Source organism: Pholcus phalangioides, unplaced genomic scaffold (assembly GCF_987345545.1).
Source record: "Pholcus phalangioides strain wild (caught in Gottingen) unplaced genomic scaffold, Ppha-v1.0 ptg000011l_1, whole genome shotgun sequence".
NCBI classification, from domain to species: Eukaryota; Metazoa; Arthropoda; class Arachnida; order Araneae; family Pholcidae; genus Pholcus; species Pholcus phalangioides.
Window position 1 is genome coordinate 21922361 of NW_028301604.1, and position 23649 is coordinate 21946009.

A 23649-nucleotide genomic window follows, 5' to 3' on the forward strand; every position below is an offset into this window, starting at 1 on the left:
AGTTACCGGATAGTTTTGCTTCTGGAAATGAAATTCGGTAGGAAAAAGTAACAGAACTCTTGACATATTTTATTACTTATACTTCATTATTATAGGCTGAATAAGAAATAAAAAATTCGTGAATATATATAATAATAATCGGAATAAAAATCTTTTTCGTGTTATTTTATCATTTCAGGTAATGTTCACATTGTTTTCTTCCATTCAAATAAGGAAAGACTAAATGAACAGATGAGCAGATTTTCACCCATGACCTTTTGCGATGGTTTAATAAGTTGTTCTGAATTGTGGTGAGGACAGATATGTTTAGTTCATGCTCTGAGTTATTCTGACTTTATATTGGATAAAATAAAACTGTCGAAATCAAATTTGTGATTTTTTCATGTGTGTTTTTTCATATTATTTTTCAAATTATAGAAATCAAAATTAGAAGAACTTTAAAAATTATTCATCCAAAATATAAATATGCTAAAGAAGGAAAAAAAACTTTTTTTAAATGTTTTAATCGATGTATTGAATCACTAAGTAATAACAAAAAGTTTTCTTTGCAGTTTGTAAAACGCATCGGGTTTACGTTTAAATTAGACTCATTAAATCTTGTTTTTTTTATCAATATTCGAATTAATTTTCTTCATTTTGAACCCGATTCATATTACCCGATGAAAATGATTTCTTAAATGCCTTTGTTCTCAGATATAACATTCATTTTTAAATACGATACATTCGATATGCGTACAGGGTGTACAGTTATATTCTTAAACACCCTTTACCTTTCGAACTGTCAGTGATAGAGACATACTTTCAATTAGAAAAAGTATAAAAATAACGTGCCCGTTTTAGATGGACAAACATTTCACCAGAGACCCATAAAAAGACTGAGATACAAAATTTAATTCTTTATATGCTTTTTTCTGTGTCCTCTGGCTACTATTAAGGAAGTTGCTGCCCTGTCTCTCTTGAACTCTCCCCCCCCCCCCAAAAAAAAATAAAAACCCGTTTCCAAGTGCAATATGTGTTGAGATATTTCTGATTGAAAGTTAAGGTTTTAATCTCAGAATTTAGAAAAGTTTTAATATACTGCAACTGGCCAACTGCAAAAGAATATTTCGAATTTTTTCTCGTTTGTTCTTTACTGTATGCGATTCTTTTCATCGTTTTCAGTGATTTTTCAACTCAAATAACTTGAATAATATTGCACTTATACACATTAATTTTTTTGTTGAGCTCAGACAAAACAAGACAATAACTTTTTAACTAAAAGTTAAAGGACAAATAGGCCATTTAAAATTTTAAGCCGTGCATGTTAGTACATGTACGGCCACGTTATTTGAAAACTTTCTCTAATTGAAAGTTTGTTTCTATCAATAACGGTTTAAAAGATGGAATCCGACTACCTTTCTTGTCACTTTTTTATAAAATGGTACTGGAATGTACATTAATAACATTTCTAGATAGAAAATTTTGAAAAATAATGAAAACAATAATAAATTTTGGACTACCTATGTCCTTTTCTATGAAAAGTCATTTTTATTCAAATTTTAAGCAAAATTCATGTAATATTCGAAACATGATTGCCAAAAATTCTATGAATGAATTTTTTTTTCACAGTAAATTTAGCTTGTAATGATGCAGATTTGGTACCAAAATTTGAAGGAATATGGTATGTTCTTTAGTTACACCCAAATCTGTTGATGTACGAGTGAATTTTTTGAAACTTCTTTCCACATATCGTGTATATAAAAACTGTAATTAGACAAATACTATTATATAATATATGATAGACGTTAGATTTTGGTGCGAAACCTTAGGAATATATGCCAAAATATCATTATTAAAATTTTTTTAATGATACAATTAACTGATTTTTAGAAATCATGTTTCAAACTCAAGTAAAATGTAAAAAAAAAACTTTTTCTTAAACACGTTCAAAGTGATTATTCACAGATTACTTGTATGTAAAAACGGAACACTAAAAGGCCGCTGTGGTGGTCGAGTGGTTATAGTGCCGGACTCGTGATGCGAGGATCCGGGTTCGAACCCCACAGTGGTGGTCGGCTGAAGTTGGTTTTCTGTGGTTCCCAACTTCAAGGCGCAAATGCGAGCCGATCTCCCCGTTAAAAAGTCTCGCCACAGAGAGCAACAGTCCTACAACGGTAAATCATTCAACCATAACACTTCACTCATAGTTAGTAAAACTGGGGGCAGATGACAGCACTACACATAACAAGTATTACACAGAAACAAACTTTACGTCAGGTTGCACTACACGTACACGCACATTCCCGCATGTACCGATTCGTTGGGGGGTTCCGCGGGGGGGGGGGGTGCATGTGTGGTGTAGCAGTAGTAGGTAGGGGCTCGGGGATCCATGATGTTCTTAAGTCAGCCACCTCGTTGGGCAATTTGCCTGTTGTGGCGTTGTATTTGTATTTGTATTTGTAACTTGGGTTCTAAACGCCATAGAAAACAAAACAAGGCCTGTCTTGGAATCACAACAAATAGGGCTTTCATAAAAAATGAAAAGGGAAAAAAGAATAAAAATGGATATTTTCTTTCAAAATGGCGTTTTAAACGTAGTCCGATGCCTGAAAAAAGATGTCCTAAAGAAACCTATACGTTTTATTTATTTACTTTTTTCAATAAAAATTTGGTATTTCTTTGAGAGATGACAACAGCCGTTACTTGTTAGCTATACTTTATGACACTTAAGATAGAGAAAGGAAAAAATTCAGTCCAGTGAATTTAGTCTGTAACAGAGGTTTACTATATGATGGCCCTGGGAAGACAGCGACACGCGTGAGAGAAAAAAAATTAAAGGAAATCGCATAATCATACGCAATGATAGCAAATTGATATTTTTAGTAGTTTGGATAATTTTCTTGAAACATTCACGACGGTCACTATTTGATAATTTATCCTACGAAACCAAAAATGAATGAAAGAATAGAATAGTTTATTTAAGGATTCATAAATATTTGATCAACCTGGGAACAGTGATTTCGTATAGGCCCCAGAAACAAAAATTTGATTTTTATGCACGTACATACGTATATGAAACGGCGAATGTGTGTGTTTTCAATGTGATCCAGGAAACGTATATCTCTAGCAACAAATATTTCAAACCAAGTAAATCGTTAATGGTTGCGCTGTCAGTTCTGACTTTAGAAAAGGTTCAAAGTTATTTCGTTCAAGGATGAGAGAGTACGTAATGGAGAGGAACCTTTTTCTTTAAGACGAAACTCCCTTGAGTAGCCTGAAGAAGCCTTCCGCCACCGTCCAACGTATTTAACTGCTGTTTTTTTTATTCCCCCCCCCCCCCATCTGCTCGAATGTATTATTGTTATGACCATTTGATGATCTGTGCGGCTGATGCAGATACATTCTGGTAGGAAAAAAAACGTTTTTCTTCGTTTTTTTCTTCTAGTTCGTACCTTTTTTATGCTTAATGACCTGTGGCAAATAACATTCTTCTGATGACACGAAATATCGGATGGATCTATCGACAAGTGGGAGTACCTTGAAGGACTGGTCTCAGACATGATACCTAAAATTTTCCGTTCGATGGCTCTGTATGTTTGCTGATATGAAATGTGGTGTAAACTAAAACACACATCATTGGGTCTATCTATACAATTTCGTGCTAATTTATTTTTATTATTATAACTTTGAATTATTGTTTTACCGTATACAGGGTGCATAAGTAACAGCAGCACAGCATTTTACTGCGAACCGTTGATCCTAGAGACATACTTCTAATTAGAAAAAGTATTCAAATAACGTGTAGAACTCAGATACGTCATTCACGTTGCAAGTGGTTAAATAGTTATTTAAATTTTAAAAATTAACCTTTTTTATGGATACCCTGTGTCCAAAAACTCCCAATTAGAAAGTTGTCGCGCTGTCTCTTCTGATGCCAACAAAAACAAATTCCACGTTTTTGAGTGAAATATTTGCTGAGGTATACGAAAACGGAGGAAAAATGGGGAAAAAGCATTGGTAAACCGTTTTATATATACCAGCATTTAATGCTGTTTTTACCAAACTTTTATCCGATTTATGAATTCAAATATCTCAGCGAATATCTCAGAAGGGTGACACCCCGGCGCATAAAGCGCAGCAGTTAAATGACACAAAGAACTAGCAGATTTGTTTACGCCATGAGTAATATGGTGGAACACGGGTAATTCAGTTGGTAAACTTCTATCCTGGTCTTAATATTACATCCACTTCTTCATAAACTGGTTCATGAAATTGTTAATCTGGTTAATTCCCAACAAGATGTAATGAATCAAAAATTATAGTTTATTCAGCAAATGATTTCAGCCCATACATTTTGAATTTTACGGACAAAGGGTTTTCAAATTTTTTGGCAATTATTACTTTTTCCTTACCCATAATTTGGCGCCTCTTTTATAGTGGCACCACATGTGGCCACACGCGCGAGTCGAATATACGCGCAAGAAATACGCTGATGTATATCTTGAAAATTCAAGCTGTTGTAGACTTTGGGAGGAGTTTTATTATCGGGATGGAAAAATATATGAGTGCCAAAAACCAGTCGCGTACAATCGTAGACACGGACCAAGGAGTCTGAATGAATGAATGAACTCCAGAACTCTGCGGCTGGACTTATCCCGTTGCTGGGTTGTTTCCACATTAAATTGTGCCACTGAAATCATCTTTCATGCATATATATATATATACACTAAGGAGCCAAAAAAACTGGTACACCTGCCTAATATCGTGTAGGGCCCCCGCGAGCACGCAGAAGTGCCGCAACACGACGTGGCATGGACTCGACTAATGTCTGAAGTTGTGCTGGAGGTAATTGACACCATGAATCCTGCAGGGCTGTCCATAAATCCGTAGGAGTAAGAGGGGGTGGAGATCTCTTCTGAACAGCACGTTGCAAGGCATCCCAGATATGTTCAATAATGTTCATGTCTGGGGATTTAGGTGGCCAGCGGAAGTGTCTAAAGTCAGAAGAGTGTTCCTGGAGCCACTTTGTAGCAATTCTGGACGTGTGGGGTGTCGCATTGTCCTGCTGAAATTGTCCAAGTCCGTCGGAATGCACAATGGACATGAATGGGTGCAGGTGATCAGACAGGATGCTTACGTACCTGTCACCTGTCAGAGTCGTATCTAGACGTATCAGGGGTCTCATATCACGCCAACTGCACACGCCCCATACCATCACAGAGCCTCCACCAGCTTGAACAGTCCCCTGTTGACATGTAGGGTTCATGGATTCATGAGGTTGTCTCCATACCCGTACACGTCCATCAGCTCGAAGCAATTGGAACCGAGACTCGTCAGACCAGGCAACGTGTTTCCAGCGCTCAACAGTCCAATGTCGGTGTTGTCGGGCCCAGGCGAGGCGTAAAGCTTTGTGCAGTGCAGTCATCAAGGGTACACGAGTGGGCCTTCGGCTCCGAAAGCCCATATCGATGATGTTTCGTTGAATGGTTCTCACGCTGACACTTGTTGATGGCCCAGCATTGAAATCTGCAGCAATTTGCGGAAGGGTTGCACGTCTGTCACGTTTGATGATTCTCGTCAGTCGTCGTTGGTCCCGTTCTTGCATGATCTTTTTCCGGCCGCAGCGATGTCGTAGATTTAATTTTTTACCGGATTCCCGATATACTCGTTAAATGGTCGTACGTGAAAATCCAAATTTCATCACTACCTCGGAGATGCTATGTCCCATCTCTCGTGCGCCGACTATAACACCACGTTCAAACTCACTTAAATCTCGATAACCTGCCATTGTAGCAGCAGTAACCGATCTAATAACTATGCCAGACACTTGTTGTGTTATATAGGCGTTGCCGACCACAGCGCCGTACTCTGATTGGTTCCATATCTCTTTATTTGCATACGCATGCCTGTACCAGTTTTTTGGCTCTTCACTTTATATACGGGGTGATTATAAAAAAAACTATCCCGACATATGGGCCCCTAACTATCATACCATTCACAGAAACTGAATGAAATTTTGGCATAAGGTATTTTGAGGTATGCGCTCAAGAATGATATGGAAAACAACAGTGTCACTCTAACAATTACGGTTACAGTGGGAAAATATCAAATGGCAACACCAAGTTTTTTGTATTGGAATGCGATTTCCATACTGAAAAACACTAAATGGCGTTGAAATGGCACCTGTAGCACGAAAATCCCCGGAGCTAGGCAAGGAAAAAGTAAAAAGGACTTTGCCGTGCACGAGAGCATTAATGTTCGTTTCATTCGTCACACCGTTTCTTCGGCTGAGATCCCAGCCTGATTAGTCCTCCACAAGGTCATGTGCAAAATTTGTGAAACACAATAAAATGCTTTATTTTATGCTGCTTCTCTGTCCTTATTGGTTGTCCTCACTTTTAGCCTATCTACCGCCGGTGATTTTCATGCTACAGTTGCCGTTCGAACGCTATTTAGGGTTTTTCACAATGGAGATCACATTCCAATACAAAAAACATGGTGTTGCCAGTTGATATTTTCGAAATTTTCTCACTGTAACCGTAACTGTTAGAGTGACACTGTTGTTTTCCATATCATTCTTGAGCGCATACCTCAAAATACCTTATGCCAAAATTTCATTCAGTTTCTGTGAATGGTATGATAGTTAGGGGCCCATATGTCGGGATAGTTTTTTTATAATCACCCTGTATATATATATGATTGAAATTATGGTTTTTATCATTTTTTCCCATTCCAACTCAACTCATATCTCAACCATATCTCGACTTTAGTTTGATTGGATTTATTCGGTGAATAGCAATCCAAGTGTCCGAATTATGGCTTATGCTTTTCCAACTAATTTTACATAATTTGAAACAAATATATTTAAAAAAAATCTTTAATGGGTGAATACATCATTATTGTATATGCTAAAATACTGACTTCATTTCTTACCAGAACAATAGAAAAAACATCAACTCGCAATGCTTCCTTTTTAAGGCTTGTACAGTAAATGCAGTAAAATATCTTATGACCTTTTTTGTAAGCAGTGTACTACATGAAATTAATGCTTCAATAAAAATTAATTCTTCGTGCTACAAGGAACAATACTGTACACAAAAATGCTGACCATTTTCCTCAATGGAGAAACAGATTCTAAAATTTTTAAAATAGTTCTTTCACTAAGTACGAATTAACACTTTTTTTTGTCATTCTGAGCCAGCCAGGGGAGCACGCATGATCGACCTCTGCAAGAGGTATGGCAGGGGAGCACAAGAAATTTCTCTCTTCCAGAGAAATTTTGAGTTACTAACCTATAAAAAGCATTTTAAAGAAATAGATTAAAATAACATCTAAAGGTATATCTTCTATTGCAAAAATATTTGAAAATATTTTAAATTTTTTATTGTCTTAGATGACACACGAGCCTCTGCCTCCCCTTTTTCTCAAGCTTCTATTTTGATGGTTAACCGTTTTGAGTACCTCAATAATTAATTCAAAAATTAAAAACTTCTATACTAAACATGAGCATCCCCACAGGTCTGAAAAACTTCCGAGGTTCAAACTAACCCGTCTTTATTACCAAAGAGCTCTTTCTTAATTAGATCTTTGGCGTTTAATTTTTCCCGGAATGGTATTTTCAGCAATTTCAAGATTGCTGATGGCAATTCTATTCCGTAACATTGATTTATTGATAGTGAATGAAATGGCATCAATAATACTTGTATATTGTGTCTTATGCAATATTTGACTAGAAAAGTGAAAAACTCATCACTCCGAAACAAACTTGAAATTCTACAACTTATTAAGAACTACAGTGTTTATATAAAGAATCGCATAAGCTAAAAGTCAAGAAAAGAATTATATTATTATTTTATATTGGGGTATTGTAATTATTACAACTAGCCTAATCTCGACTACTGAGAGATTTGCATGTATTAACGCATATATCAATGAACAGTTACATTGAACATTGAAGGACTGGACACACCCTGTTTCACATCTGAGAGAGATATCGAAGCGTTCAAGAAAAATAGGTTTATCCGGAAATTTTATTAAAACAAACAGTGACAACAAAAAAATAAACCTCCACAATAATTTTTCTCACATGTTTATGTTTTGGCTCATCGGCTGAGTAACAATATCCATAGGCGGATGCAAAGGGGGGGGGGTGGTATGGGGCGACTGCCCCCTCTGTTCACCAGAAAATTTGTATTATTAGCATAGGCGGAAGGGTGGAGGTGAATAACCCGCTTCTCCCCCCCCCATTCACTATACACCCCCCTTTCCCGTTCGAATAGCCTGTATGCGCTTACGACAATATCCATAATATCCGTAAAATCACAACTGCATCGTATTAGACGGAAAGGTCAAGGGTCAATGAAAGAACCTATCACATCTCAGGAAATTGATCTCCCGGATGAATTGCTTGCAATGGAAGATGGAACGAATTTTTTATTGGCTGATGACAGTGAAGCTGAGAGAATGCTAGTATTTGCTAGTGAAATGGCCTTCAAAGTTTCAAGAACTTTTTCGCAGATGGGACTTTTACAAGTTGCAGTAAGCAGTTTTATCAGTTGTATACGATTAATGCAGACATGAGTAGGAATGAAGAAGTCACAATTGGGGACATAGTTTTCGCTTTGCTTGAAAATAAAACTGAGGATACTTATGCAAAGCTATTTACTGTTATAAAAAAAGCCGGATGGAATACTCAGTCAGTAACTATAGATTTTTAAATTGCACTAATAAAGGCTGTAAAAAGACTCTTCCCATTAACTAGCATTTTCTATGCAATTTCTATTTCAACCAATGTCTACGGCGGCACTCAGGGCTGATAAATGATCGATGATGAAGTAAGGTTACATGTGCGCATGTATGCAGCATTAGCACTCTTACCATTAGAAGATGTAGATCACTGGTGACTATCCATCCGTCATCCCTCCTGAACACACAAAATTGTAAGAGTTTTAGGTCTACTTTTTGAAAGAGGGGTTCGAAAATTTAGTGTTGAAAATGAATATTTGGAATTGTAACATAAGGAAACCAGAACAAACAACGCCTTAGAACAGGCATCTTCAACTCGTTGCTCACGAGCACCGCAGTGCTCCCTGAAGCATCCAGAGTGCTCTAGGCTTGTGTCCGATTTCGTGCTCGCGAGCACTTGGTCAATGTTACAATTGAACATCTTGTGCAAATTGCATTCAAGGGTTGAAATAATACTGATTTCATGCATTCATATCACAAACTTGCCGTAAGGGTGCTTTTCTTTTGATGATAGATACAGGCAGTGCTCTCGTCTTGAAAAAGGTTGAAGACCCCTGCCTTAGAAGGCGGACATTTAATTACGGTTAACACTCACAAAAGTTAAGAAAAAATAAAAACATAGCCAATATATTGGCGACAGTTTGGTAAACACTAGAAAACCACAAATTTACCAAAAATCATGCATTCGATCGGTAATGCTGGTTTTATTTGTACATAATTGTGTGTATGTGTGTGGACACTTATTTTAATAAAATTTTTACGGCAAAATTACGTGTCTCTCTCTCTCTCGGACGTATTGCAAACTAATAAACTGGTTAAATGAATAAATGAAGAGACAGAAGTGATATTTTTTTCATATTTATCAAATTTACCAACTTCAATTAGGAATTATGGATAATTGCCGGTGAAAGTGATAAACACATTAAAATTCATCGAATTTATCGAGGTGATCGGTGATTATGCATAATCACTAGTTGACCACTTTTCCCGCAGCATTTACGGGTAAAAAATAGTTTTGAGTAAAATATTCACAAAACATTCGACCTTCTAGTGATAAAAAAATAGTTGAACTTTAACAATATGATGTGGATACAGCCCTATACAACTCCTATCCACTTCAGGAAGTGAATAAAAGAAAGTGGAGGTAGAGAAAGCAAAAAAAGAAGAAATTTAAGAAGGGGCTTGGTTATTGCGGAAATGTCCCCAAATTCCCCATGTGCGGAGATGCAACGTGCGAATCTGTCACCAAACCCAACCTGCCAGTTCGAAATTCAGAGAAATCCGGGTACGGAACGTTCTTGGTCAACGGCAGAATAAGAAACCCACAATCAAATATGACACATTTTTTCCCTTTGGAATTGTTAGGGCCTGCGTAGGGTTGAAGTTTCGAGGTGTCATTGTGAGTTAGCAAAAACTTCGGAAAAGTTCGTTACAGTCTCACAGTGAGCAGACATTCAAATCTGCATTCAGATACAAATACAGAGACCAAAACACACAACTTGCTCAACGAAGTGGCGGAAAAAAAACCAATATCTCAAACTTTAGAAATTGAATTTCATACATAGTATTTTTATTTAGTCGGAGCCGCGAAAAATCATCTTGCGGGCCAGTTGTTGGTCACTCCTGATATAGAACATTATCTAAAAATTGAAATTACCTTCACCAGTACTGAACGTAGGAAAGAATGAAGAAAGCATGATGCGTGTGTTAGTGATAGCCATGGCAAAGGTAAACGTTGATAGTGGCTATCACTATGTACGAGCACTATCAAATGAAAAATACTGTTATATATCTTTACAAAGTTTAATCAATTTTAAACTTATCGAAACACGCAAAGTTCTTAATGATTGGTTATCTCTTGTACTTTTTAGAACTAAAATAATGAGAACAAAAGATCAAGGCATTTATTATCCTTTTATCAATTCTTCAAATCATTTTGACTAGTTTTAAAATTCTTATAAGAAGAAATGAATGTATTGCTTCTTGGGAATGTTACGAATTAATTTCTTCTTGCTATAGCAAAAATTTAGCAGTAATTTGATAAACACACAATTGTCGTATAGAACATAAATAAGCTACATGTATTCTGAACTGGAACCAGGTAATGTGGCAAAAAAAAAAAAAAATTTGTACAATTTCCAATATTGGAAATTGAAAAATTCGTCGGAACGTTGTGTTTTTTGATGTTATAATCAGAAATTAAAATTTAAGAGCCATTTTTCATTTTCTTAAAAATAGTAATTTGAAATGAGAAAACTAGGTCTTGAATATATATAGAGAGGAATAAGATAATTGAATATATGCACATATGTACATTAAACTTGAACAGAATCAAAAAGGGATGACAAATTTGTAGCAACAAATCAGATCTTATAAATCAAAAAAACATCTTTAACTTATGGAGACAAAGAAGTTTCTTGTAAATACGAGAATTTCCCCTAAGAGTAAAATTTCTTGCTCCAGACTTGAATCATCCTCCCCCTTTCCTTTTTTGAGAATGATTACGATAGTTTTCCGTTAACAGTACTGTTAAACTGTACGTTCGTGTAAATACACATGTGTGCGTATAACTAGACAGCGCAGGTTGCAATAAGCGCGAGGAAAGGCTGCATGTGAGTAAATCGAATTAGCGACGTAGTTAGCACGCGAGCTATTGTAAAGTGAGAACATGGAACTTAGCATGTGGTAATGATTCTGTAACTGAAGATACGCACTGTTTTTTCGTGCGTTGAAAATGTAAGTTCACAATGCGTTGCGAAAATGTGCGGTCATTAGAGTGTATATTAGAATTAGTAGGACCAGTTTCAGTGCGTCTCGAAATGATAGGTTCATTTTTCAAAAATTAAAATCACGTCAGAAAGACAATTAAAATACTATGCAAAATTATGTAAGTTTTACTTATAATGCTTATGTACAGTAGCGTACGCAGGATTTTCTCTGGAAGGGGGGTTTTCAACTTTTTTTTCTCCCCCCCAAGGGAGGGGTGTCATACATTTTAGATAGGTTTCCGGTTCGGACTACTAGATGGCAAGTTAATGGCATAATGTGGATGCAACTGTCCAAAAATTATTCAAAAATGGTATTTCTAGTAAGCACTGGAGCGTTGTCTTGTTTGAACATGTGAATGGACTCCAATAAATTCTGCATGCGGAAGGAAGTTAATGTTGAAGTAGAGTTTTTTTTGATACCCACAACAGCATTCAAACGATTTTTTGTGAAAAAGGCTATATACAGTATCAGCTTTCATACGCCATCCGAATCTGACTTTCATCATAACATGTCAACCTCAAACTTGCTCTTCTTTTTTTCCAAAGATATCTTTCTCATTGTGCAGATCATGCCAGTAATATTGACATACAATTGGTCGAGTTTACATTTTTTCCGATCACTGAATAACTCTATGATAATCACTTTACCAGATCATCAGAGATGATTTTATTTTGCTACATGAAAAAAAATTTACGATTTCTATACTACTCTATGTATTGTGGATTTGGACAGTAGATGGAGCGGTTGTCATGCCAAAGTGGACAAATTCTCATGCGCGGACTCCTCCTTAAAGATCCCTTCGTTGCCGTGGTTTCATTTTCGATGGCCGTTCACGAGATATTTTTTTTTCGTATGCACTTCCAAATCGTAAGAAGCTGTTTACAACATTGTGAGATCTCATCAAAGTCTTCCGATTTCTCTACCACTCTTAACCTCTTTACGATCACTAGTGCCGTCTTAAGGCATGGGCCCACCCGGGCACGGCCCGGGGGCTCAAGCGAAGAGGGGCCTCACAAAAATGAGATCTGTAGGCCCGGGGGGCCCACGATACTCTTAAGACGGCCCTGACGGGAGTAATATTACGTCCAAACACCAGTGGAATGAATTCAAACAAGTTCTCGGTGTTTTCTTTCTTCTCTCTTCCTCTTCACCATCATGAAGCTTTATAGTAACCCTATTACCTACAGTAGTTGCTTTTCCTTTCCCTCCTATGTATATATATATATATTTATTTATTTATTTATAATGTATCTTTTTATTATATACATGTGAGAGTGAAAGAGAACACTAAAAAGAGAACTCTCTTATCTACACACATTATCTGCTATACTCTCTTTTTCCTTTTATATTTTTTTCCTATTTTTTCCGTCTTCAAACGTGTGATTAGGTTACCATATTTATCGCTGATTCGTTAAATAGAGTTAATCCCAATTTCGTAACTTCTAAAACTTTGTACGTGTAGTGGTTAATAGATACTGTAATTTTTCCCCTGCTCAAGCAGTGAAAGACTGCATTTAAACAAATATCGTTAGTTCTTCTCTAATTTGTCCCAAAAGCATGATATCTCAAACAAACAACGGTTTGAATCCCGTGAAAACTCAACACCACTATATCATGTGAGTTACGACTAATTTACACAAATACACCAACCATTGCTGTGAATAATGAAAGTGCACCCAGCATTCTAGAACGATCATGAAGAAGAAAATAAAAGAGTATTTGTTAATTATTTTTCTTCATTTTAAAATCTATATCCCATATACTTGCAATAATATTTTCACAATTAGCAATGTAAAAAAACCGCTAATACTGAAGAGACTATTCTAAAAGTATCAGTGAACCCCCTCCCCCCCCCCTCAACACACTGTAAATCATGATTGAGGCAAGAGAAGTGGTGAAGAAAACAGAATTGCAGCTAAAAAAAATGAAAAGAATCGTCATATTGCCTCTTCCTATAAGAATAGAGAAATAACTGTAAATGGAGATGGTCCGATATGATGATAAATACTGTATTTTTTGTTTGGATATTCAACCAGACAAATAAATTGGTGTATCATCAATGGGACAGACACTAATTTTTGAAGCTTATTTCTATTTTAGGCAGCCAAGAGACTTCAGTCCATACTGCCTTAAATTATCCCCATTATTTTCCATAAATATAGCTAAATTACTGAAACGTTAAACTAACAGTTACCTGATGATTATTCAAGTTTATTTGATAAATTTAATGGATCGGTTCATTTCATTTCATGAAAAAAAATGAAATTTTCAAATTTGAAACGATATCTGATGTATCGTATTTCACGACAGTCTCATTAAAACGATTGATCACAAAGTAGTGAATTGACGTTGGGGAAAGGTGTATAAGAGTGCCTTGTCGATTTTTGATTATCAAATGAAACTTGAAGAGACTCCCCCCCCCTCCCAAAACTTAAATACACACAGTTTATTGGAACGGATAATTTTGCAAGAAATAATAGCAGTAATCATATAAACAAATGAGTTACAAATTTTCTTTAAAAAATGTCGAATGCGTAGGTTACTTCTTACCGCCTTGTCGGGTAAGAGTGCGCAAGGCGGGTGGCCAAGAGTAGGCCTATGCACCGAAAGGTTCGATGTGTGCAACAAACGCGCGAATGTCCTTTTATATTCGTAACTAGAACTGATCATTCGGGAAAATTAAAATGATGATAAAAATTGAATTTTTCAATTTCTAAAAAAATATGAATCATACCAATATTTTTACGCCTGAGAGCAAGCAGCATGACTTCAGCTCGCAGAAATGTGTCATACGAATTTTGCGTTGTAAAAGTTTCTTTTTCGATTAGCGATCGCACTTGTTTTCCACATTTCGGTTGAGAAAAAATACCATTATTTACTTAAACTATTTCGTGGTTTGTTTACATTGGTACCTGGTGTTAGTAGCATGTTGTGCTTAGATTTGATATTGTTGTGAACACACATGACTCAGGAAAAACGTCAAAAAATTCAGTCAAAGTGTCAAAAAAACATTGATTAATCGTTGTTGGGGCTGAAATAAATAAGTGAAGAACTATTCACGAATTTTTTTTTCTTCCAAATTTTAAAAAATGTCAATAAACAATGCCTTTTTAGTTTCGTTTTTGAATTAATTTTCAAGAAAAGGAATCCAAAATTAAATATTAGCCATGGCCGAAAAGGGTATTAATAAGTAAAAGAATTCATAGAAATTAATTATTGGATAATTAATGTAATCAATTACAGAAAAAACTGAATTTTCTAACAGATAAAAAATGTACTATCCATGGGGGGGGGGAAGGTAAGCTTCATTGCTCTGGGGGTTCGGGAAGGAAAAAAGGGTGGGAACCACTGGCGTAAAGTGAGTTGAATGACAGTAATAGGGGGTTCTTCCGAAGGATAAAAAATGAAACCTATTCAGCAGCAAAATACCGTATTCCCCTGCATTAGCCGACATGGCGGGAAGCATCGAGGGAAACCAGCATGCCGGGAAATTCGGATCACAGATTCTGGAAAATTCTTAAATATCTTTATTATAAAAATCCATTGAATTAGCTGAAAGCATACTGTGATCCTTATTAAATCTCGCTTTTCTCGGCATGCCGGGAACGAACCAGACCCCGACTTTCAAAAATCTGGTGTCTCGAGTTTGACGGCTAGTGTGAGTGTGGATGTTTTCTTTCCTGAACAGCTTACCCCTATTGTGATAGGTTGATAACTTTTCTTTACGAAACAGTAAAGATTCGGCTGACAAGCAGCATATTCTTTGTCTCTTGAAAACTTCTGTAGCAAGAGAATTGTCAGAGAATTTTGTATATTCTTCGCAAATATAACAATACTAGTTTCATTGGGAACTTTTTCTTTGATTGAAATTCTGATAGCATTGTCAATGCTACCAAAAGATGTTGATTTGTGAGGTCTGGAGATTTGTCTCACACACACTTGTCTCAAACAAATCATAAAATCAAGCGAATTTTGTCATTTCAACTATGTCATATCCTTAACCTTGAAACGGTCAATGTTCCCAATTGGCAAAATCAGTTTTATTAATTAAAAAAAAAATATTTATCTAAAAATTCTGAAGTAACTCTATGGACCACTAATTTACATTATTTTTTTTATATTACAGTGCTGAAGCCCTGGGGGCCTTTTTATTCCGATTCTCATATTTTTTGTTTTTGTTTTCACACTATAAATTCACCATTGGGGAGGGGCAATGAAAAATTTGATCAGGGGCCCATCAAAGATTCTGCTGTAGAGAGCCCTGCTGTAGTATGAAGGGGCCACGGCCTTTGAAATAGGATCAGTGATGGGAACCTGGGTGTATCTGGTTCTTCAGGCTCAGTTATAGGGCCGATTTTTTTTATTCGAACCTACAGTGTGTAAACATCATCAATACTAATTACACACAATTGAATAACTTTCACTTTGTTTGAATAAATTTTCAAGTCTGCTTGTGTGCGGACCATCTATCCCATCTCCACAGACCACCTCTGGTCCGCGGACTACAGGTTGAGAAACGCTGCTCTAATCTAAAGTAGTGATGGGCAAACTACGGCTTGCTTAGAGGTTGTATCTGGCCCGCCGCAGATTTCTAAATAATAGTAGGTCTATGGAAATTCTCAGTTTCAGTGTTTTAAAAAAATTCATTCAAGAGGGTGGGGTTTTCTCTTTGCATATGGAAAATATAATTGTGATAATTTGAATAGAAATTGATTTTTATATATAAACTTTTTCATGTGCAAAAAAATGGAACAAATTTGCAATAAATATGCATAAAGTTATTAAAATATACTCATTTGTTTTTGCATAGTTGTAAAGGATAAGCCATTGTCTCTCATTTGCAATGAAATCGTGGCAGTTTTGAAAGTATACAACATGTTCCGCCATTTCATTGCTAAGCATAAAAGTTCTAATTATTAGTCAATGTCCGAATATGTTCGGCCTGCCAAAATTTTATCTTTTTGGTTTCGGCCCGCTCTTAAAAAAGTTTATCCGACACTGATCTAAAGGATCAGAAGGGAAAATAGAAGAAAAAGAAAATCAAAATTCAAATCTCAATTCGGCGAGTAAAAGGCTAATTTGCAAGCCTATTTTCAAGATTAACATCAAACTCCAGACCAAATGTTGGAGCTTACGATTTCTAAAATCAACTTTTCAAAAACGCTTAAAATGAGACCGTTCAAAAGTGAGGGATACCTGTAAATGTAAAAATGCAACAAAACTATATTCTTTGGTAGTTAAAAACTTGGGAAGAGTAAAATATAAGCTCCGGTTTCATTCTCAACTAATATGAATGATAAATGTTGGTTTGGAAAAAAAGGCCAAGAACAAAAAGTAGAAATGGGCTTCCTGTGAGTGTTCTTCTCACCTATCACTAGCGGGGTTCGATTCCCTCCTCTTTTTATAACAGACTCTTCTGGCGACCTCTCGAAACGTAATAATTAGGGGCAATTCTGAGTGGCTTCCTCTCGGCGAACAACGGTTACCAAATTACGGGGTTTTGCCACCTCCCTCAGGAAAGCTCTCAAAAAATTGCCAGAGACGATTTTCTCTCAACTTTCCTACGACGCTTCCCCCCAGTTTCTTATGATGCTTCTCTTAGCCCTAAATTAAACATTTCTACCGTCTTTCTTTTTTCTTTTCATGTTTTTTTCTGCAAGAAGTCAGTTCAAAGTTTAGAAAGTGAACGAGGAACGTGAGTTTATGTACTGTTAACGATTTGCTATATCTCAGCGTTTCTCAACGTCTGCGAAGATGGCATAGGTGGTCCACAGGCAGACTTGATAAAATTATTCACCCGTTGTAACTGATATTAGTAATAGTCATATGGGTTCAAATGATATTTACTTCCATACCTAGGTTCATCATACATCAGCAATGCATCATCAATGAGGAGAATGTAAAAAATTGCGACCCTAAATACGGGATATCACTAAATTTTGCCAAAAATCGCAATTTTTGCGATTTTGGGGCAAATGCTTTAAATGAAATCCGCCAATTACTACTAAAATTGCTGAAGGGTATAGAAATAAAGAGCTGCTACAAATTGCAGTAAACAAAAATGTATTTTGTGAAAAAATATTCAAATTATCTGATGACCCCATATTTCATTGAGAAAAATACAGTAAAATGGGATTTCGAGTGGTAGGCCTAATCCTTAGGCCTAACCCTTAATTCGGAACATCGCCAATTGTCATTCAAAACATTGTCAGAAGTAGTATGCACAATCACCAATCGTAATTAAAATGCCAAAAAAAAAATTGCGGACAAAACGTTAAGCCTGATAAATATGTGAGATGAATATATACAATTTCTTCTATATAATTGTCATAACATAAGTGATATTATGAAAACGTTGTGTGAGTGTGTATCAAAGACTTCAGTAAACATTACAAATTCAAATAAGTATCATTGAAAAAACGGGACAAATGTATACAAAAAATCGGAACAACGAAAATTACCGGAATGTTCCTTAATATGGGACACAGGTGGTCCGTCAAATAATTTCAGACATTTTACCGGCCCTTGTTTTCACAAAGGTTGAGAAAAACTGATATATGTGGTTCCCAAAATCAGTTCACAAAAAACTGCTGGAATAGGAAATGTATTCTTGTTAAGAAATTTAAATGTTGCATTTTGGGATAATCGCGATGTATCGCATGAATGCTCGCTCATATCGTTGAGACTTATCGCACTTTTATGCAGCGGAAAGTGTGATCGTGAGCGCTCAGTGCCTCTTCGACCCATGGTACACGAGGTCAAATGTGGCTCTGGGGTCGTCTGATGTGGCGCGCGACCTCAAAACTATGTTTATGGGAATGAACCAAGTCATTGTTCATTTAAATATTGTTTGGTCTTTTTTTTTATGACGATCATCAAACATTGTTTTCCGAAATTGTGCGCTTTCACCAGGGCTTCCATTATAGATGCCTATGCCCCGCGATTGAAATTGCATGAAAATTTCGCGTAGATAGATTCTCAGTAAACACATGAACCTCTGGGGTTTCTATTTTAAAACTTTCAATATGCTATGTAAAAATGTATAAAAAATTGAAAATCGTGAAACACATTTTATTCGACTGCGGCACGTGTTCGTTTATCAAACCACTCAAGTGGGCCACGGAAGATTACCAAACCACTCAAGTGGCCCTCGAAAGATTATCAAATCAATGAAGTGGCCGCGTCATGCTTACAAACCAATTAAATGGCCAATGCTCTCCAAAACGTTGAGCACCCCTGTCTTAGGGTATGTCCGCACTAATAGACAAAGCCACGCAACTCGTGTCTATAGACGAAGTTCCGCGATTGTTTATATACAAACAGGTCCCCCGTCCTCTAACTTCCAATTAGAAAGTTATTGCTCTGTCTCTCCCGACGGCAAACAAAAAAAAAAAAATCCATGTTTCTAAGTGCAATATTCACAGAGATATTCTCGAATTCGAAAAACGGAGAACGGACAGCATAAATGAGGGAAAGGAGTGTTGCCCGTAAGTTTTTGCTGTTCTTTCATAAATTTTCTCAGTTTTTTGAATTCAACTATCTTAGCGGTTATTGCACTTAGGAACATGGAATTTTTTTCGCTTTCATAAGGAGAGACAGGGCAAAAAAAAAAAAATCCAATACATTTTTGTGGGGGTGAACTATAGAGGGTTAATCAGTTACCGTGGTGCTCCCTGATGCACCGAGAGTTCTCGATGCTTTTTTCCAATTTCGTGATCGAGAGCTTTTATTTGTTATTAAAACTACAGACGTAAAAGCCAGTTGGGGAATTTCAAAAGATAATAGTTTCACAAAAAATAAAACGAATTAAAAATAAATTTAGCGTTAATTGAATAAAAATAAACTATAAAACTCAAAAGGAAGATGATATCCGAAAATAAAAACACATTAAAACAACCTTTCATCTCCCTCTCTCAACACCCTGTTCAAATATCATTCAAAAATGACCGTAGTGCTAGTTTCAGTTTGAGAATACGTATATCAAAGTTGCCACATATGGGTCCTCTTCATATGATGGGCATAGGCAGTGCTCCCGACTCCAAAAAGATTGAAGACCCTTAGTTCAGACATTTGGTGCTTAATATTCAAGAAGGCTGCGTTAGTCACCACTTATTTTCTGTAGGCTCGCCAGATGGAAAAAAAATTAGGTAAAAAAAAAAAAAAAGTAAAGTTACTGTGTGCGCCATCTAGTAATTTCTTTTGTAATCACTATTTTTTTTTCTTTTTTAGATTTCACGAATGGCAGGGGAAGCGATAACGTTTTTTACGATTTTCATACAGTTATACAACACAGTTGCGAAATAAAAGCACCAAACGAGATCGGGAATATACAGTGAGGTGAAATGGGCCAGCATTAAACGGTAAAAAATTATCATACAACGTCGTTTACATACAACTTCTAACCAATTACGTATTTCTTAGAATTTTGGTGATGTATTGATCTATAGTACTATAGAGGTGGAAAACCAAGCCATTCCACAATCAAGATTATTTTCGATGCGTGTGCCACTCTACGAATTTTGAACACATAGATACCATACGTCCCGGTTTAAGGGGCACGAGTATTCTCCACGTTCCTGCAAAATGTTGTTCGACTGTCCTCTTGTTTTCGTAAAAACGTTAATTTTTCTCTCTCTCTAGAACTCCAAATTGTTTTTATTTTGGAGTCATAAATTCGATTATCGCAATGCAGATTATGCGTGTAGGTATATCGGTAGAAGACAAGGGCGTAGCGGGGGGGACTTGGGGGGGATCTGGTCCCCCTCCCCCGAAATGTGAGGAAGTGACCGAAAAAAAGGGAAAAAGATGGCCAAATCTATTGTACTATCACTTTGGCCCCCCACCGAACAAAATTTCTGGCTACGCCCCTGGTATCATCAAACCTAGACCATGCTAGACATCGACACCGGAACCTGAGGACTAAGGGTGCTTGGGCTCCCCCCCCCCCCCCCAACCAATTTAACTTTGTAACAAGTAACCACCCCTTTCCCGAGAATTCATGGATATAGAATGTAATTGTATTATACAGTGTATACACCCCTATGTGGACGACCTTGGATCTCGTATACACGGTATGTCCAGCAATTATGCCCAAAGGTAAAAAACCGAACAGAAACGCATTGAATAGATATAGACGTCTTCAAACTTTTTCTAGTCGTGAGCACTGCCTATACCCATCATCAAAAAAAGAGCACCTTTACGGCAAGTTTGACACACCTAATGCATGAATTCAGTCCTTCAATGTAGTTAGTACAAGGTGCTTACTTGGGAAAATTGATCAAGTGCTCGAGCGAGTATGAAATCGGACACAAACCTGGAACACTCTGGATGCTTCAGAGAGCACCATGGTGCTCTTGAGCAACGAGCTGAAGATGCTTGGAATTGACAGTCATGACTTAATTATTATTTTAAGCGTGCCTAAAATGCTAATCATAGTAGGTCCCGCTTATAACGTTCCCACTTACAACGTTTTCCCGCTTAGTAAGACTTATTTTCGTGGTCCCAACTCTAACAAATATTTTATATTTTTGGCGCAGATGAATGTGACACACATAAAATTTCTATAAATTCTATTTTTTCCTTTGTGCTTATCACTCAAGACGAGTCGCCTAAGAAATTTATGTTGACGGAATTTTATAGTGAAAAAATGTACTGTATCTACACTTTCTCATTAAATATGTAAAAATACTTCCCTTAAAAAAAGGAAAAGGGGTGAAGTTGCAGGACACATTGCATTCACCTCGAAAGGTTTTTTCATTTTTATTACGTGAGGTTGTGTTTTAGAATCTATAAAAAGTATAGTGTTAAAATAATAGTGTTATTAGTAAACTTCTTTCATTTTTTTGAGTTAGGAAGATTTTTTTCTATTGAGGAGCAAAGAAGCTAACCAAGTAGCTTGATCCTATTATTGTCGCGTCAACAAAAGCTGCATGCTGTGTTTTGTATATCATTAAATACAGCACGGTGATGTACGGGGTGGACAAGAAGTCCTGGATAAATTTCAAAAATTAATAATAAATCAACCAATTGACATAAAAAGGTGCACACACACACAGTTTCCACTAAAATACTTATCTTGACCGAGAGTTTTGATAAATTAAAAAAAAAGAATTCAAATTTTTCTCAAAGATGGCGCTGTAAAATGAAAAACTCGACATAACACATGAAATGCAACACAAACAATGAATAATTAATGTGTATGACAATTTGGGTTACATAAAACTACAATATTTTAACATGAGCACCCTTTTTTTGTACCGTTTAGATGTAGACAAAACTAAAGAAATGTGATTTTATGTATATATTAGTTTATAATTATACACTGTTTGTGTTCAGGGCCGCAACTAGACGCGTGGTCAGCCGGGGCCGGGGAAAACGCGCATTTTGGCGCCCTCTTATAGCGCCGAAGAAGAGGTAAAAGGGTGAAATTAGCGCCCCCCCCTTCTTTCTCGGGACACCAAACTCTCCTGCTTCCCCCCCCCCCCAGTTGTGGCCCTGTTTTGTGTTGCATTTTATGTGTAATGCGAATTTCTCGTTTTATAGCACCACCTGTGAGTGAAATTTGAAATATTTTCCTAAATTTTATAAAATAGAAAAAACTAGAAAACACATGATAAGTATTTCAGGGCAAACCGTACCTTTTTATGTTAATTGGTTGATTTTTTTATTAATTTTTAAAATGTGTCCAGGACTTCTCGGCCACCCCGTATGTCATGAACCCTGCTTCTACAGTGACAACTCAAATTAGTCTTCCTCTAGTGATTTTTTCTTGACATTTTTTCGCCCGTAGGCCCCCTTTAGACCATATTTTTTTAATCCACATGGATCCATCAGTCAGGCAGGATGACCCTGATATGATGGGTGGTTCTACTGGATTCTGAAAGTTTTCTCAATTTACCCACCATTCATTTAAAAGCTTTATTCCTTCAAATTAAAGGGTTTTTTTTCAGCTCTCTGATTCCCTCTTAAACACCTGTCATGACTCCTCTTCTACATTGTTTTCTCTCGTAGCCCCCTTAAAATATCCCAGTACAATAAGGTGGGCTATGTAGCCCCTGGTTTAGAACCACTGATCTAGTGCAAGGATTCTCAACCTTTTTGCGTTCGCGGGATCTCGAAACACTTTGGTGGCTACCTAACTGTCACGACACGCTGAATGGAAATCGCAATCGTATTACAACGTTCTATAAAATTTTAACTCTGAAATATCTTGCGGCATCTCCTACCGATCAGAATGTCTTTGGGTACTACGGCATCCATTTGGAGATCACTGATCTAGTGATTTGATAATGTACAAGTTTCTAATAAAAACAACAGTATTTAAAGTGTTTGTATAAAGTATAATGTAAACAGCTATTGTTGGCTTTTGATAATAACAGAAATGCACGCGTTGGAAACGCATCAAAATTATCATACAGCGTGTTTCATGAAGAGTGTCCGAAAAAAAAAAAATTCAATGGGGTTAGTACGAAAACATGAAAAATACGAAAAAAAGAAAGAAAATTCAATGGTTGATACGAAAATTTATACAGTTAAACTTAATTTTATACACATAAAATATGAAAAACGGTCAGCAAAAAAAGGAAAATCCAGCTTTGATAGTAGCATCTCCGTTAAAACAGTAACATCAATTTATTGAAAGAAATATAAAAATTAAAATTATTTTATATATATACATATATATATATATATATATATATATACACACACGGCCTTTTTTTTCTATTCTAACAAAAAAAGATCTACCCCGTAACTTTAGGTTAAAAATTTGTCGAGGTATCGATGATTGAAATTCTTACCGATTCAAATTTAATGATCTAATTTTTTTTGCCGCTTTGAGCATCTTTTCGAATTCTTGAAAATTTTTGCACGAAAAAAAGCGCCAAAAGCCAAGCATTTTAATCATCAATATCTCGGTGAGTTTTCATCCAAGTGTCACGGGGTAATTTTTTTCTTAGTATGATAAACAAAGGTACAAATTTTACTGAAATTGACATGGGTTTAGTTGAGTGGACCACATAAAAATTTAAATCCCCCCCCCCAATAATTATTTAAAGAAAGAACTAGTAGGCCTACAGCAATTGGATTTTTTACTTTTTTGCTGATAATTTTTCATATTGTATTTTAATTTTAGAATAAACTGCAAAATTTCTATAC

The 23649-nt window shown here is 36.3% G+C and overlaps 2 long non-coding RNA genes across 4 annotated transcripts in view; one reads left to right on the plus strand and one right to left on the minus strand.

The window, feature by feature from the left end:
- Positions 1 to 368, plus strand: part of LOC149080220 (uncharacterized) — a 33951-nt gene extending 33583 nt beyond the window's left edge. Inside the window, exon 2 of the long non-coding RNA XR_016193552.1 lies at positions 179 to 368. This is a non-coding gene — a long non-coding RNA (uncharacterized LOC149080220). The remainder of the gene's footprint in view (positions 1 to 178) is intronic.
- Positions 1 to 23649, minus strand: part of LOC149080221 (uncharacterized) — a 78453-nt gene that overhangs the window by 30914 nt on the left and 23890 nt on the right. The window lies entirely within an intron of this gene.